The sequence below is a fragment of the Lissotriton helveticus genome, chromosome 9, assembly GCF_964261635.1.
Source record: "Lissotriton helveticus chromosome 9, aLisHel1.1, whole genome shotgun sequence".
NCBI lineage: Eukaryota > Metazoa > Chordata > Amphibia > Caudata > Salamandridae > Lissotriton > Lissotriton helveticus.
Genome location: NC_136070.1, coordinates 1,199,475,207 through 1,199,492,957, shown reverse-complemented (window position 1 = coordinate 1,199,492,957; position 17,751 = coordinate 1,199,475,207).

Sequence of the window (17,751 nt, the reverse complement as noted above, 5' to 3'; positions counted from 1 at the left end):
GCTTGCTGCTTGAAGCCAGACAGCCAGGTTAGATTCAGATAGATTAATTTAATGTCAGGGTCGGGCAATGGAACAGTATTGGCTAACGTATGTAGGAACTCTGATCTATCTAATGTGTTCCATTTCCTTGCTCTGCCACCAGCTGGTGTGGCAGTTGTCTTTATGGGGAAGCAAGTGAGCTTAAATTTGAGAAGAAAGTGGTCCGACCAGAGGCAAGGAAAAATTGCTGGAATTGTGGTTAAGGAGAAGTTGGACCAAATCTGGTCCAAAATATGACCTTTACAATGGGTTGGCGAGGGCACTTGTTGTGAAAAGTTCAAGTTCGTAAGAAGCTCAGTGAGCTCACTTGAATTGGGACCTTCCGAAGGGTCATTAAACCAATAATTAAAATCACCTACCAGAAAAATCCTGGCATGTTCCATAGCTAAATTAGCAATCTGCTCACTTAACATAATAGGGAAAGATGGCATGGAGTTTGGGGGTCTGTACAAAAGTAAACAAGAAATGGTGGTATGAAGGGTTTCAAGTTTTAATACTAAATTTTCCGTGTCCGGTAAATTGAGGCAAGTGAGGGTGGTAACTCTTAAGGTAGAATGGATAATTTCTGCAACCCCCCTGCCAGATTTACCTGACTCACGGTCCGCGTGTATAATGTAATAATTCGGGGGGAGTGCTGCTATTATATCAGGGGTAGAGGCAGGGGTAAGCCAGGTCTCAGTTAATAGAAGAATATCAGGATTATCAGTAACCAACAATAAGAAGATGTCCTGCCTTGAACATCTGGCGCCAATGCAACTGCACCTGTTGCACTAGTGATAGATAGCAGCGGCCACGAGTAAAAAGATATCTCCTCTGTCTCTTTCACCTGTCTCCCATCAATGCCTAATAATCACTACAGTCTTGAAACAGGCTCTGTACCATTTGTTTTTTGGGTGTTCTATTCAGTACAAACTCGGCCCAAGGGTATTGCAGCGCTCCTTTACGTGAGCACCAGTTACATTACACAGGGTCAGATTACTTGTTTTGTTTTTAGGCACATGGAGATTAAGTGATTTGCCAACGGGACGTTGAGTCAACATCGGGAGCCAACATAGGCTTGAACTAATGAAGCCACTTGTAGCTCTAGGAATGTTTCTTAATATTGAGAGTTAATGTGAGGGTGTCTGAAAAGTTTCAGCGCTCTGTCCATCAACTTATTGTCTTAGCTTTGTATGCCCTAAAATGACAGGGGAAGCCCAGACGTGGGTCCATTGCTCACTTTGCAACTGGATTCATGCTATCCTGGCTAATGAGGGGTGTTACCCCGAAACCGGTCCCAGAATGCTTGTTTCCGGTCCTGGGAAGACCTGGCTGGGCAGTTCGGGCTGGACTGTTCCCATGAGGAACAGGGTCAACACTTATTTGCGTATAACTGGGTCTGAACTAGGATGACAAAGTGAGCAAAAGAACAATGATTGATTCAATCCAGATCTAATGTGACTGGGGCAGAGTGTCTGAAAAGTTTCAGCGCTCCGTCCTTCATCTTATTTTGTTTGCACTGTGAGGGTGTCACCAGTTGAGTTCTTGAGTACATATTTTTAACAAACTCTCATCGAAATGTTTCCAGATGTAGTATGATTACATTTTACTAAAGTATGTAGGTAAAAATGATGACTTACATATTTTCTGTGTTTTCTGTCACTGGCTTTGATTTTTTAACACTATATATACACATGCCACTATTTCCCACTGCGTCAACTAGGATTCAGCGTTGTGATTTTCTGGTAGGACCACTGAAATTATGCAATTCTGCATCATTTTCTGCATATTAGGGATTTGCTGCATTCGTCACTTAATCAGTCATCTGCTGCATAATCTATGAATGTTAACAAACAAAATATGTTTCTAGCTCAAACGGATTAAAAGTTATTAAAAATGTAGTGACATGTTGCCACGCAGTGGACAGCCCTTCGCAAAAGGTGATTAGGCACCTTTCAGTTGCTCGTTGGTGTATTTCGGGGGTAAACTGGTAATATTGAAGTGAAATCTTTGCCCTGACAGTATCCACATGTGTACAAATGGAAACATAGTGAAATACTATCATATAATGTGCCACATTAGGTCGTATTATTTGCATTTTCTTTAAACATAATTTATTTAACCCTGACGCATTACTTTGGTCCTTTCCTGCTGCATACACCTATTGGTGCTGCTTTCTGGCCACAAACAGACATTTGTTTTGATTGCATTAGGCAACTGAGGTTTTGTAGTAAAATTGCTTAGTTTAACTCACGTTTATTTTCCATTTGAAGTGTGCCCATAATTTTGTATGCAGTTACCAGAAGGTTAGAAAAATAAACCTGTTACAGAATATTTTGCCCTTTTTTGCCACATCCTTGACCCTGCCACACCAATCACTGCCCTTTCCCCAACATCCTGCCTCAGGGCATCCATGATCACTGTTTATACTCCCTGGTAAAGCCCTTCAGCTGCTGTAGGCAAATCAAGATTGCCTGGAAACGCGTCAAAGGCAAGTGAATAAATTCGCTCCTCCAGGCCTTCCTTATTTGCAAATACTTCAAGAGCCATTTGTGTCCCCCTGGGAATGCAGCCACGGACCCCCAGGGGGGTGCGCCGCACAGTTTGAAGAACTCTGGTGTATGGGGTCAAGAGTGCATGAGGAAACAGCTGTATGGGCGGTTGACTGTGTGCATGGCTGTGTTGGTGAGTGAATGGATATCTCAGTGCTACATGTCCAATTAAGTACATATGTAAAACACAGTGCATGTGAGAGTTGGCATATGTAAATGACTATACATGGGAGCCTGTGATTGCGTAAGTGGCTGTATGGATCAATGTGTACTTGTATCAGTGATTGTAAAAGAGAGTAAGTATGTGTTAGTATATGTTTGAATAAGTAAGGTTTAGTGTCTATAACTGTGTAGATGAGGAAATAGGAGTGTGTTGGATTCTTTGCACAACTGACTAGGTGTGTGAGTAACTCCGTGGATGAGTGGCAGTGTGTGAGTGTCTGTATAGGTGTATGAGTGGATATGATAGTGTTGTATTGATGAGTGACTGTATGTATGAGTGATTGTATGGGTGAATGAGTGGATGTGTGTGTTGTGTTAGGAATCAATGAGTGCGTATGTTGTAACTGGTATTGGTGTGTCAATGGTTTCAGGAATGGTAGTTTGTATTTAACACTGGGTATATCAAAGGTTAGATTAGAGTGTGAGGAGGTGCTTCATATTATCACATGAATGATGTCATCAGTGATGTCATCAGTGATGTCATTTGAGATGTCATCAGTGATGTCATTTGAGATGTCATCAGTGATGTCACTGACCATGTCATGAATGATGTAATATGTGACATCATCAGCAGTGGATTGCGGGCGCGCGAGTTATAGTGAGTCCAACTAACTATAACGTGGGAATTTCAATGGTTTTGTATGAGTAAAATGTTCATCTAACTATAACTGGTGTGAAACCTATGGTTTTTTCGGTGAATATATATATATATATATATTTCCAAACTCAAATCCACCAGCCGTTGCTCCACTGTTTGTCGCGAGTGCTGCTTAACGCACGGTGGTGTGCGTACTTATTTTCCCAGCGCTCGGCTCCTCGTCACGGACGCCAATTCCAATCAAGCGCACACTAAAGCCATTTACGATATCCAATTTTGACACATTTATTACGAGTTGCAAAAAGTTAACAAACGCGTTTCGGCGTTGCCGCCTTCGTCAGTGTTAACCTTACAATAAAGTTACGTGCTTAAATAAAATGGTGCTATACAACGATCATGTGCATAGAAAGTGGGCGTGCTGAATATAAACAGTGAAAAGGGAACTTAAAAAACAACACATTTGTCGGCGGCCATTTTGTAATGGTAAATGTCCATCTGTTGTGTATATATACAAGCATTATGGAACAACGATTAAATCAACCTAATTCTTTTCAGAATATATTAAATTATAACAATTCTCATTTGAATTCACTTCATTTAAACTTCTTAATTCGTTATTCTATTTCAAGTACACATTAAATATTGCAGTCATATTTTTATCAACAAAAGAGCCGCTCTATTCTGGCTGTGAATCAGCATTCTGAAATAAGGGCTAATTTATAAAGCCTGGGATAAACATTCAGTTGGAGAGTTCAGTTGATCGAATGTAATACTGCCCTGAATGGGCAGTTGGTGTGCGCTTGATTGGAATTGGCTTCCGTGACGAGGAGCCGAGCGTTGGGAAAATATATATATATATATATATATATATATATATATATATATATATATATATATATATATATATGTATATATATATATATTGCCGCTCTGTTGGATCTTTTGGATTTAAGGATATCGGAGCGGCAATATATATATATATATATATATATATATATATATATATATATATATATATATATATATATATATATCACTTTGCACACCTTACAAAAGAAAAGATGAGAGGCCACACGGGGAGTAGAGAACAGGCAGCCGTTTATTTCAGAGGTCCCGGATTGGCGAATGCATTTCGGCTTATGTGCCTTCTTCAGCGCCTGCCTCCTTAACGAGCCTTTCCCCAGCTTGCTCCTCCTGTGAATGAATGACTGTGGGCACTGTGTTCCCTCCCCCTAATGCGTTCTGCACAGCGAATGAAAGTCCGTTTTGAGTTTAGCGGACTCCAAATCCCAGCATGCACAGTCTCTGCAATGTCAGGTAGCTGGTGTGGAGGAGTGGAGAACAATGTGGTTTTGTGCCCAGACGGGAAGGTGGGGTGGTTGAAGGACGACGAACATCGCAGTGCCAGTCCTGTGTCCCCGCTTGACTGCAGCGCCTCTCCTCCCAGGTTGGACATGAAACTGGGGCAGTCAAATTTGAGACAGTTTGCCCCGTCGATATAAAATACCTCAGTCAGTTTCCTCCGTGCTGAGAATCTTGGCGGACTCCCGGGTTTATCGATTCCTCGATAGTCTTAAAGCTGCAAGCAGCGTGGTGCCAGTAAAAACCCGGAGTCACTTGTAGCTGCAGGGCCATCTCTTCTGCGCGTCTGGCTGCGCAGTATACATCACTTTGCACACCTTCCAAAAGAAAAGATGAGAGGCCACACGGGGAGTAGAGAACAGGCAGCCGTTTATTTCAGAGGTCCCGGATTGGCGAATGCATTTCGGCTTATGTGCCTTCTTTAGCGCCTTCCTCCTTAACAAGCCTTTCCCCAGCTTGCTCCTCCTGTGAATGAATGACTGTGGGCACTGTGTTCCCTCCCCCTAATGCGTTCTGCACAGCGAATGAAAGTCCGATTTGAGTTTAGCGGACTCCAAATCCCAGCATGCACAGTCTCGGCAATGTCAGGTAGCTGGTGTGGAGGAGTGGAGAACAATGTGGTTTTGTGCCCAGACAGGAAGGTGGGGTGGTTGAAGGACGACGAACATCGCAGTGCCAGTCCTGTGTCCCGCGCTTGACTGCAGCGCCTCTCCTCCCAGGTTGGACATGAAACTGGGGCAGTCAAATGTGAGACAGTTTGCCCCGTCGAGATAAAATACCTCAGTCAGTTTCCTCCGTGCTGAGAATCTTGGCGGACTCCCGGGTTTATCGATTCCTCGATAGTCTTAAAGCTGCAAGCAGCGTGGTGCCAGTAAAAACCCGGAGTCACTTGTAGCTGCAGGGCCATCTCTTCTGCGCGTCTGGCTGCGCAGTATACATCACTTTGCACACCTTCCAAAAGAAAAGATGAGATGCCACACGGGGAGTAGAGAACAGGCAGCCGTTTATTTCAGAGGTCCCGGATTGGCGAATGCATTTCGGCTTATGTGCCTTCTTTAGCGCCTTCCTCCTTAACAAGCCTTTCCCCAGCTTGCTCCTCCTGTGAATGAATGACTGTGGGCACTGTGTTCCCTCCCCCTAATGCGTTCTGCACAGCGAATGAAAGTCGGTTTTGAGTTTAGCGGACTCCAAATCCCAGCATGCACAGTCTCGGCAATGTCAGGTAGCTGGTGTGGAGGAGTGGAGAACAATGTGGTTTTGTGCCCAGACAGGAAGGTGGGGTGGTTGAAGGACGACGAACATCGCAGTGCCAGTCCTGTGTCCCGCGCTTGACTGCAGCGCCTCTCCTCCCAGGTTGGACATGAAACTGGGGCAGTCAAATGTGAGACAGTTTGCCCCGTCGAGATAAAATACCTCAGTCAGTTTCCTCCGTGCTGAGAATCTTGGCGGACTCCCGGGTTTATCGATTCCTCGATAGTCTTAAAGCTGCAAGCAGCGTGGTGCCAGTAAAAACCCGGAGTCACTTGTAGCTGCAGGGCCATCTCTTCTGCGCGTCTGGCTGCGCAGTATACATCACTTTGCACACCTTCCAAAAGAAAAGATGAGATGCCACACGGGGAGTAGAGAACAGGCAGCCGTTTATTTCAGAGGTCCCGGATTGGCGAATGCATTTCGGCTTATGTGCCTTCTTTAGCGCCTTCCTCCTTAACAAGCCTTTCCCCAGCTTGCTCCTCCTGTGAATGAATGACTGTGGGCACTGTGTTCCCTCCCCCTAATGCGTTCTGCACAGCGAATGAAAGTCGGTTTTGAGTTTAGCGGACTCCAAATCCCAGCATGCACAGTCTCGGCAATGTCAGGTAGCTGGTGTGGAGGAGTGGAGAACAATGTGGTTTTGTGCCCAGACAGGAAGGTGGGGTGGTTGAAGGACGACGAACATCGCAGTGCCAGTCCTGTGTCCCCGCTTGACTGCAGCGCCTCTCCTCCCAGGTTGGACATGAAACTGGGGCAGTCAAATGTGAGACAGTTTGCCCCGTCGAGATAAAATACCTCAGTCAGTTTCCTCCGTGCTGAGAATCTTGGCGGACTCCCGGGTTTATCGATTCCTCGATAGTCTTAAAGCTGCAAGCAGCGTGGTGCCAGTAAAAACCCAGAATCACTTGTAGCTGCAGGGCCATCTCTTCTGCGTGTCTGGCTGCGCAGTATACATCACTTTGCACACCTTCCAAAAGAAAAGATGAGAGGCCACACGGGGAGTAGAGAACAGGCAGCCGTTTATTTCAGAGGTCCCGGATTGGCGAATTAATTTCGGCTTATGTGCCTTCTTCAGCGCCTTCCTCCTTAACGAGCCTTTCCCCAGCTTGTTCCTCCTGTGAATGAATGACTGTGGGCACTGTGTTTACTCCCCATAATGCGTTCTGCACGCGCGAATGAAAGTCCGTTTTGAGTTTAGCGGACTCCAAATCCCAGCATGCACAGTCTCGGCAATGTCAGGTAGCTGGTGTGGAGGAGTGGAGAACAATGTGGTTTTGTGCCCAGACAGGAAGGTGGGGTGGTTTAAGGACGACGAACATCGCAGTGCCAGTCCTGTGTCCCCGCTTGACTGCAGCGCCTCTCCTCCCAGGTTGGACATGAAATTGGGGCAGTCAAATGTGTTAACCTTACAATAAAGTTACGTGCTTAAATAAAATGGTGCTATACAACGATCATGTGCATAGAAAGTGGGCGTGCTGAATATAAACAGTGAAAAGGGAACTTAAAAAACAACACATTTGTCGGCGGCCATTTTGTAATGGTAAATGTCCATCTGTTTTGTATATATACAAGCATTATGGAACAACGATTAAATCAACCTAATTCTTTTCAGAATATATTAAATTATAACAATTCTCATTTGAATTCAATTCATTTAAACTTCTTAATTCGTTATTCTATTTCAAGTACACATTAAATATTGCAGTCATATTTTTATCAGCAAAAGAGCCGTTCTATTCTGGCTGTGAATCAGCATTTTGAAATAAGGGCTAATTTATAAAGCCTGGGATAAACATTCAGTTGGAGAGTTCAGTTGATCGAATTTAATACTGCCCTGAATGGGCAGTTGGTGTGCGCTTGATTGGAATTGGCTTCCGGGACGAGGAGCCGAGCGTTGGGAAAATATATGTATATATATATATATATATATATATATATATATATATATATATATATATATATATATATATATATATATATATATATATATATATATATAAATATATATGTCCAAGAACACTTCCCAACAAAAGAAAGTCTGGGGCCACTTAGGGGGAACACAGCCGAGAATCTTTATTGCAGGAAAGCACAATAGCGCGGATGGGCGTATGCATTTCAGCCTTGTGGCCTCTTCAGCGCCCAGCGTGTTTCACAGGAGAATAATGCGCCGCTCACCAGTTCTGCCCCACCCAGTTCAGGTATATGCTGTGGTTAGCTCCTCCCCCAAACTGTGATCCGTATCACCTGCTTGGGTCCTCTGATGTAATGACGAACTACTGATCCCAGCATGCAGCAAATAGCCAGGATCACCACGTTTCTGCGGGAATAGCAGGACTGTTTGGCAGCTTTCTCCTCGTGTCCCGCACTGCCTGCCACAAAAAAGATCTCCTTGTGTCCCCCAAGACTGCACCACCATCACATTCAAGTATGTTTGTCCACGGGGGCTATGTAGCCCAGTGCGGAGTTCCATGACTCCATCACCGCTTCTTTTCCTCCCGTCTGCAGTGGTGTGCTCGATCCTTCCGTTAACACGGATTCCACGAAAGTTGTGCCAGAGCACAGCGTCGCCAGTGTGGATCGAGCCAACTTGTGTGCAGGGGTCCCAGTAGCACTACTCTGGCTCGTAGTGCGAAATAGGTCCAAGAACACTTCCCAACAAAAGAAAGTCTGGGGCCACTTAGGGGGAACACAGCCGAGAATCTTTATTTCAGGAAAGCACAATAGCGCGGATGGGCGTATGCATTTCAGCCTTGTGGCCTCTTCAGCGCCCAGCGTGTTTCACAGGAGAATAATGCGCCGCTCACCAGTTCTGCCCCACCCAGTTCAGGTATATGCTGTGGTTAGCTCCTCCCCCAAACTGTGATCCGTATCACCTGCTTGGGTCCTCTGATGTAATGACGAACTACTGATCCCAGCATGCAGCAAATAGCCAGGATCACCACGTTTCTGTGGGAATAGCAGGACTGTTTGGCAGCTTTCTCCTCGTGTCCCGCACTGCCTGCCACAAAAAAGATCTCCTTGTGTCCCCCAAGACTGCACCACCATCACATTCAGGTATGTTTGTCCACGGGGGCTATGTAGCCCAGTGCGGAGTTCCATGACTCCATCACCGCTTCTTTTCCTCCCGTCTGCAGTGGTGTGCTCGATCCTTCCGTTAACACGGATTCAAAGAAAGTTGTGCCAGAGCACAGCGTCGCCAGTGTGGATCGAGCCAACTTGTGTGCAGGGGTCCCAGTAGCACTACTCTGGCTCGTAGTGCGAAATATGTCCAAGAACACTTCCCAACAAAAGAAAGTCTGGGGCCACTTAGGGGGAACACAGCCGAGAATCTTTATTGCAGGAAAGCACAATAGCGCGGATGGGCGTATGCATTTCAGCCTTGTGGCCTCTTCAGCGCCCAGTGTGTTTCACAGGAGAATAATGCGCTGCTCACCAGTTCTGCCCCACCCAGTTCAGGTATATGCTGTGGTTAGCTCCTCCCCCAAACTGTGATCCGTATCACCTGCTTGGGTCCTCTGATGTAATGACGAACTACTGATCCCAGCATGCAGCAAATAGCCAGGATCACCACGTTTCTGCGGGAATAGCAGGACTGTTTGGCAGCTTTCTCCTCGTTTCCCGCACTGCCTGCCACAAAAAAGATCTCCTTGTGTCCCCCAAGACTGCACCACCATCACATTCAGGTATGTTTGTCCACGGGGGCTATATAGCCCAGTGCGGAGTTCCATGACTCCATCACCGCTTCTTTTCCTCCCGTCTGCAGAGGTGTGCTCGATCCTTCCGTTAACACGGATTCAAAGAAAGTTGTGCCAGAGCACAGCGTCGCCAGTGTGGATCGAGCCAACTTGTGTGCAGGGGTCCCAGTAGCACTACTCTGGCTCGTAGTGTGAAATAGGTCCAAGAACACTTCCCAACAAAAGAAAGTCTGGGGCCACTTAGGGGGAACACAGCCGAGAATCTTTATTGCAGGAAAGCACAATAGCGCGGATGGGCGTATGCATTTCAGCCTTGTGGCCTCTTCAGCGCCCAGCGTGTTTCACAGGAGAATAATGCGCCGCTCACCAGTTCTGCCCCACCCAGTTCAGGTATATGCTGTGGTTAGCTCCTCCCCCAAACTGTGATCCGTATCACCTGCTTCGGTCCTCTGATGTAATGACGAACTACTGATCCCAGCATGCAGCAAATAGCCAGGATCACCACGTTTCTGCGGGAATAGCAGGACTGTTTGGCAGCTTTCTCCTCGTGTCCCGCACTGCCTGCCACAAAAAAGATCTCCTTGTGTCCCCCAAGACTGCACCACCATCACATTCAGGTATGTTTGTCCACGGGGGCTATGTAGCCCAGTGCGGAGTTCCATGACTCCATCACCGCTTCTTTTCCTCCCGTCTGCAGTGGTGTGCTCGATCCTTCCGTTAACACGGATTCAAAGAAAGTTGTGCCAGAGCACAGCGTCGCCAGTGTGGATCGAGCCAACTTGTGTGCAGGGGTCCCAGTAGCACTACTCTGGCTCGTAGTGCGAAATAGGTCCAAGAACACTTCCCAACAAAAGAAAGTCTGGGGCCACTTAGGGGGAACACAGCCGAGAATCTTTATTTCAGGAAAGCACAATAGCGCGGATGGGCGTATGCATTTCAGCCTTGTGGCCTCTTCAGCGCCCAGCGTGTTTCACAGGAGAATAATGCGCCGCTCACCAGTTCTGCCCCACCCAGTTCAGGTATATGCTGTGGTTAGCTCCTCCCCCAAACTGTGATCCGTATCACCTGCTTGGGTCCTCTGATGTAATGACGAACTACTGATCCCAGCATGCAGCAAATAGCCAGGATCACCACGTTTCTGTGGGAATAGCAGGACTGTTTGGCAGCTTTCTCCTCGTGTCCCACACTGCCTGCCACAAAAAAGATCTCCTTGTGTCCCCCAAGACTGCACCACCATCACATTCAGGTATGTTTGTCCACGGGGGCTATGTAGCCCAGTGCGGAGTTCCATGACTCCATCACCGCTTCTTTTCCTCCTGTCTGCAGTGGTGTGCTCGATCCTTCCGTTAACACGGATTCAAAGAAAGTTGTGCCAGAGCACAGCGTCGCCAGTGTGGATCGAGCCAACTTGTGTGCAGGGGTCCCAGTAGCACTACTCTGGCTCGTAGTGCGAAATATGTCCAAGAACACTTCCCAACAAAAGAAAGTCTGGGGCCACTTAGGGGGAACACAGCCGAGAATCTTTATTGCAGGAAAGCACAATAGCGCGGATGGGCGTATGCATTTCAGCCTTGTGGCCTCTTCAGCGCCCAGTGTGTTTCACAGGAGAATAATGCGCTGCTCACCAGTTCTGCCCCACCCAGTTCAGGTATATGCTGTGGTTAGCTCCTCCCCCAAACTGTGATCCGTATCACCTGCTTGGGTCCTCTGATGTAATGACGAACTACTGATCCCAGCAAGCAGCAAATAGCCAGGATCACCACGTTTCTGCGGGAATAGCAGGACTGTTTGGCAGCTTTCTCCTCGTTTCCCGCACTGCCTGCCACAAAAAAGATCTCCTTGTGTCCCCCAAGACTGCACCACCATCACATTCAGGTATGTTTGTCCACGGGGGCTATATAGCCCAGTGCGGAGTTCCATGACTCCATCACCGCTTCTTTTCCTCCCGTCTGCAGTGGTGTGCTCGATCCTTCCGTTAACACGGATTCAAAGAAAGTTGTGCCAGAGCACAGCGTCGCCAGTGTGGATCGAGCCAACTTGTGTGCAGGGGTCCCAGTAGCACTACTCTGGCTCGTAGTGTGAAATAGGTCCAAGAACACTTCCCAACAAAAGAAAGTCTGGGGCCACTTAGGGGGAACACAGCCGAGAATCTTTATTGCAGGAAAGCACAATAGCGCGGATGGGCGTATGCATTTCAGCCTTGTGGCCTCTTCAGCGCCCAGCGTGTTTCACAGGAGAATAATGCGCCGCTCACCAGTTCTGCCCCACCCAGTTCAGGTATATGCTGTGGTTAGCTCCTCCCCCAAACTGTGATCCGTATCACCTGCTTGGGTCCTCTGATGTAATGACGAACTACTGATCCCAGCATGCAGCAAATAGCCAGGATCACCACGTTTCTGCGGGAATAGCAGGACTGTTTGGCAGCTTTCTTCTCGTGTCCCGCACTGCCTGCCACAAAAAAGATCTCCTTGTGTCCCCCAAGACTGCACCACCATCACATTCAGGTATGTTTGTCCACGGGGGCTATGTAGCCCAGTGCGGAGTTCCATGACTCCATCACCGCTTCTTTTCCTCCCGTCTGCAGTGGTGTGCTCGATCCTTCCGTTAACACGGATTCATATATATATACTAGCAGCCCGTTCCGACGTTGTCCGGGCATAAAAATAGAATGTGTTCAAAGCTTACTTAACTTACTTATAGAGTTTTAAATTAATGCTCAATCCTTCGAATCCTTGACACACTTTATTTTTTAAAAGGAGAAATTGTCAGTTTACCTGTCTTGTTGATATTTGCAGACAGGCTAATGCTGGGGTATGTTTGTTTTTAGCCGAACCTGTGTTTCCGTTGCGGCGATCGGGGCAAACGCTATTCTCAGGGTGCATGATGCAGGCGGCGTGTGACGTTGTCAGGGTGCGTTGACCGCTATTCTCAGGGTGCATGATGCAGGCAGCGTGTGAGGTTGTCAGGGTGCGTTGAACGCTATTCTCAGGGGGCGTGATGCAGGCGGATAACGCTATTGTCATGCGGCATATTGTTGTTAATATGCGTTACATTTTATTTACAGGTCAATATGTGGAAAGTTGCGCATAAAGCGGCGGCGCTTCATTTGTAGTTTGCGGCCATTTAGACGGCTATATGATTGTAGCCCACATTGATTGATTGTATCCCGCTGCAATGGTCCACCCTAACGCCCCGACACCCATGACACGCCCACTGTAGTGAAGGTTGAGCTCGATGAGACGGCACACGCCACGCCCCCCAATGACGCCCACGACACGCCCACTGTAGTTGCCAACATAACGCCACGGCGCCCACGACACACCCACTGTAGTGAAGGTGGCGAACTTTGAGCTCGATGAGACGGCACACGCCACGCCCCCCCAATGACGCCCACAACACGCCCACTGTAGTTTACAACGCACAGAAGGGACTACTTTCGGGGACTACTTTACCCCCTATGTTATTTTACCTTTCTAATGTATATGGTGCCCAGATGTATAGCCTATGTCCATCTGCTTTCACTCCCCTTTACAATGGTGTATTGGGTGTTATGATTGGTGCTGTACTTCTGGAGTTTACCCGCCTCAAAGGTTCCCACTTCTCTCTTTATAATAGTAGTATATATATATATAAATCAAGCATAAACTCAATTGTAAATCTGAGTTTGCTGTTTATGTTTTAGAGTGCCCTTGTGGGCTTAGATATGTGGGCAGCACTAGGCCACAAGTCCATAAGCGAATTCTACAACATCTGCGTGCCATCACCAATGCAGATGCGGCTTACCCAGTAGCCAGGCACTTTGAGAAAACACATGGGAAAGATGCCTCCCTATTAAAGTACTATGTGATAGATTGTGTTCCTCCCCAGAGGAGGGGAGGAGATAGAGAGTCCTTGTTGCGCAGATTAGAGACCCGTTATATAATAACACTTGACACCATGTCACCGCAAGGGCTCAACATTGGGGAGGACTGCCACACCTATCTGTAGTACTTTGTTTATTGTTAGGTATGCGCTTTGCACTTTATTCATCAGTACTGTGATTGCCCTGTTTGCACTGTATTTAAACCAGAGATATGAAATTTCAACTCGCATCCTGGACCCTCCTTGACCTAAAGTTTATAAATGATCTTCTTTTAGATCTATGAATTTACTTTTTTGCACTTCTGTTTTTGGTAGCACTTTAATGCCACACAACTTGTTTTTGCACTCTTTGCTTATTTGCACATGACAGCCTGCACTTTTTAACCTCAGTGTTGACATAATAGCTCACATGGGCTTTAAATCCACTTAAGTTATTGAATCCATGACAACAGGGGTTTAGAGATATGTTCTTGTATAACTTCCGCAGCTATTTGACCTAACCTGTATACATAACTGTGGTTTTTTGGATTTTTAGGCATTAATATGATTATTTATATTTATTCGGCTTTTAACTTTTATATACATTTTAGAAGTTTTTTCCTAGCCGTTGCCATGAATACTTATTCAACTTACTTTTTACTCACTGAGGTTTTACAAATTGTGTCTGTAATATGTACTTTACTGTTATTATATCGTGATTGTCTTTGCTGTATATACTGTATGTGCAAACACTGGCATTCATGCCGTGATTCTGTTTTAAGAGGCTTTGAAATCAATAGTATTTCTTTGATTTCTATGACATGTGATGGCACTGTTGCACTTTAAATGGGTGGTCAGCCCCCTTGACGCTGACATGTGATCAAGGCTATCCTTAGCCGAAACGCGTCATGGTGGACTGGTGCTGGGCTAAATTTGAATAAAAGAAAATTTTGCACCTTCTTGGGTCTCGCTGGTTCCTGCTTGTGTGCGTGGCTGCCTTGCTGCGTTTGCCGGTGTTGGGAATTCAACATACCTCATATATATATATATATATATATGAAATCCCACAAGTAGCTTCTACTGGAGCGCTGGGACCCTCGAAGAGTGGCGTACAAGCCGGTGAAGCAAGCCGGTAATTTTAATGTTCCAAGCAACGAAAGTTAGCGTACTCTCTCAGGAATAAAACAGGCAGCCCAAAGTTCTGAAGTTTCTGATTTAATCCACACAACGCGTTTCGGCACAGAGCCTTGATCACGTGTAAAAGTGCACGTCACTACATTCACTTAATAAAGTTTCACGAGCAAATATTAAACACAGACAGAGGACAATGTTACTTCACATTCTTCTGGTGATGGCGGGCATCTTGAAACTGTATTTTTACCACAGTGGAAAACATATATGTCATATATATATTCATCCAACAAAATAAAGTAAGACAATTTCAAGCAAAATTGTGCTGGCAATGTTCGGCATACGTAAGTCAACATGATAATAGCACATACGCAGAAGTTCTACATTGCGGAATAGGGCTATATTCCTATCGTTAGGTAATGGCAGACATCTTGGAATGGTGATGTACCCATCTTGGTGTGCAAATATGACAACTTAAATACGTCATATTGTGTAAAGCATCTAATGCTATTAAGGGGAAACAAAAAAAAGGTTGTACAATTGCGGCTCATAATGTGTATCAACGTGAACAACAGGCATCGCAAAGCCAACTAGGCGGGAGCTCTCTGTAAGTTTCACTCCGCGAAGGCTCTGTACCTGTCAAATGACTTAATGGCATTGTCTTGCTGTGGGTAGATCGCTCTTGCACACTCATTAATAAAATTCAACCAGCAGGTTGTAGCATGACATTCAAGTTACAAACTCAAGCGTTCTCAAAGTATTTTGTCTACCCCCTGATTACATAAACAGCGTTGCACGTGGCATCACCAGAAGAATGTGAAGTAACATTGTCCTCTGTCTGTGTTTATTATTTGCTCGTGAAACTTTATTAAATGAATGTAATGACGTGCACTGTTACACGTGATCAAGGCTCTGTGCCGAAACGCGTTGTGTGGATTAAATCAGAAACTTCAGAACTTTGGGCTGCCTGTTTTATTCCTGAGAGTGGCATATATTTAACAAGGACCCCCTGAGTTCACGGAAGTAAGGTTCCTAGACCAGGGAAAAATAAACAATTGGTATGTAACAATCTAGGCAACCCAGGAGATAATAATTGGAAGGGAACTGAGCTACAACGTTAGTTTTTGTTAAAAAATTCCACAGTTTATTCAAAATTGACAAAACACATACAATGTCACATTTTAAAATTAATATCAACAATAACGAATTTTACACAGTAAAAGAATCAGAACATCATATAAAAATCGAATTATATGTAGGGGTACATGTAAAGTAAAAAAGAGAGAGAGAGTGTACACTAACTTTTGTTGTTTGGAACATACATATATATACGAATTCTCCAGCACATTCGTGCAATTGTCAACAGTGACAACAATTATCCTGTAGCCAGGCATTTTCGGTCGGTACATGATAAAAAACTCAAAGATTTTGAGTATACTGTTCTGTCTTCGGTACCTCAACCCGGCCGGGGTGGGGACCGCATGAAACTACTGAGGCAGAAAGAATCCCATCTCATACTGTCCTTAGACACTAAGGCCCCCAACGGCCTTAATCTAACGGAAGACCTAAGCAATTTTCTATAAACTGGCCTATCTGATGCTTTATCTCTAGTCTTTGAAAATCCTAAGGGTGTTCTCTACTATTGTTATACACCATCATGTTTTCACATCTCAGTTGGCCACTAGGGCGTGACTGCCTAGATTTAGTCACAGGCTGGTGACTACTTAAATTGTACATCAATGTGGAAAGAGTATATGGGAACAGAGTGATTCGTTTTGCTATTTCCACATTGTATTCTATTAGTATGGAACAAGACTGTCATTAACTTGTCATCTTTTTTGCTGTGCGCCTTTTGTATATATTTTTAGGTCTCGCCTAGACTGTCTAGGGAGACAACTTATGTCGCCACTTTCCAGGGATTCCGGGGAATGTAGACAGCAGACTGTGACGAGCTTGTACTTCTGGCGATTGTATCTCGTGAGCGCGCACGTCGCGTCGCCGTCCCTGCTATTCCCATGCACAGAAAGGCTCCCGCACGCATGCGCACATACACACACTGCATACACACACACACACACGCACCCCCCATTTAACAGACACACGCGCAGACAGACACACGCACGCACAGACACACTACAACAGACACACGCGCACACCCCACCCCCACTCACCCCTCCTCCTCGCAACACACTCACCTGTTCTGGCGGTGCTCGGCGTGCCTCTCGGGCGGCGGTTGCGCTTTGCGGGGCTCTCTCACCACATGAGAGCCCCGCCTTCTTCATGCGCCCGGCCGCTCTTCACCCGGTCCCCCATCTCGGGACCGGGACTCGATCAGGAGCCCTCGGGCTCCTCGGACAGTGGCTTCTCTCTCGCGCCGCGATGGGGGCGGGACTTCCGGTTGGGGCCGCGCTGCGATTGGCCGGCTGCCCAACCGCTTCCGGGTCGTCGCAGGCAGCGCGGCGGCCCGGCGGGAAGCGGGAACTTGTTTCTTTTTGTGTCGTTGATGTAAGCAATCCTTTTCAGATATTGTATTTTGAATTCTCATTTCTCACTTAAGCATAAAATGCTGCAATAAGTAAAAGTGAGTGACTTGCCAGGTCGGTATCCTTGTACCTGGCTACAGAATCTAGTGGCACATTGCATTAATCTATTTCCAAGTCATAATTATTTTCTTTAGTGTGCCAAAATCCCTTTTGGTTTGTAACGTAACAATTTCACAGTACGAGCTGTAGGCCCTGAATCAAGACGTCCGCTTTTCAGTCAAATAGTACCATGTTTTCACTGATCCTGGCTGTAAAATTAAATACTTCTGCTTTTAGTATGTGAGAAACTCTTGTAAGGTTCACGGTATACTGCTATTACTTGTGCAGTGCCGTTCTCCTGTCAATTGTACCGGAGATATGGCCTAGTGTGCAAATTTAAGGCAAGATACCCAGAGACGTGTCCAATGAGGGCGATTGCCGAGGGCCCTCACCTTCCAAGGGGTCCCTGTAAAATCGAAATGTGTCTCCATCTCTCTCTTCTATTATTTTTCTATATCTCAACCGTGTTGAATAAGTAAATATTGTTTGGTATCCTAAGG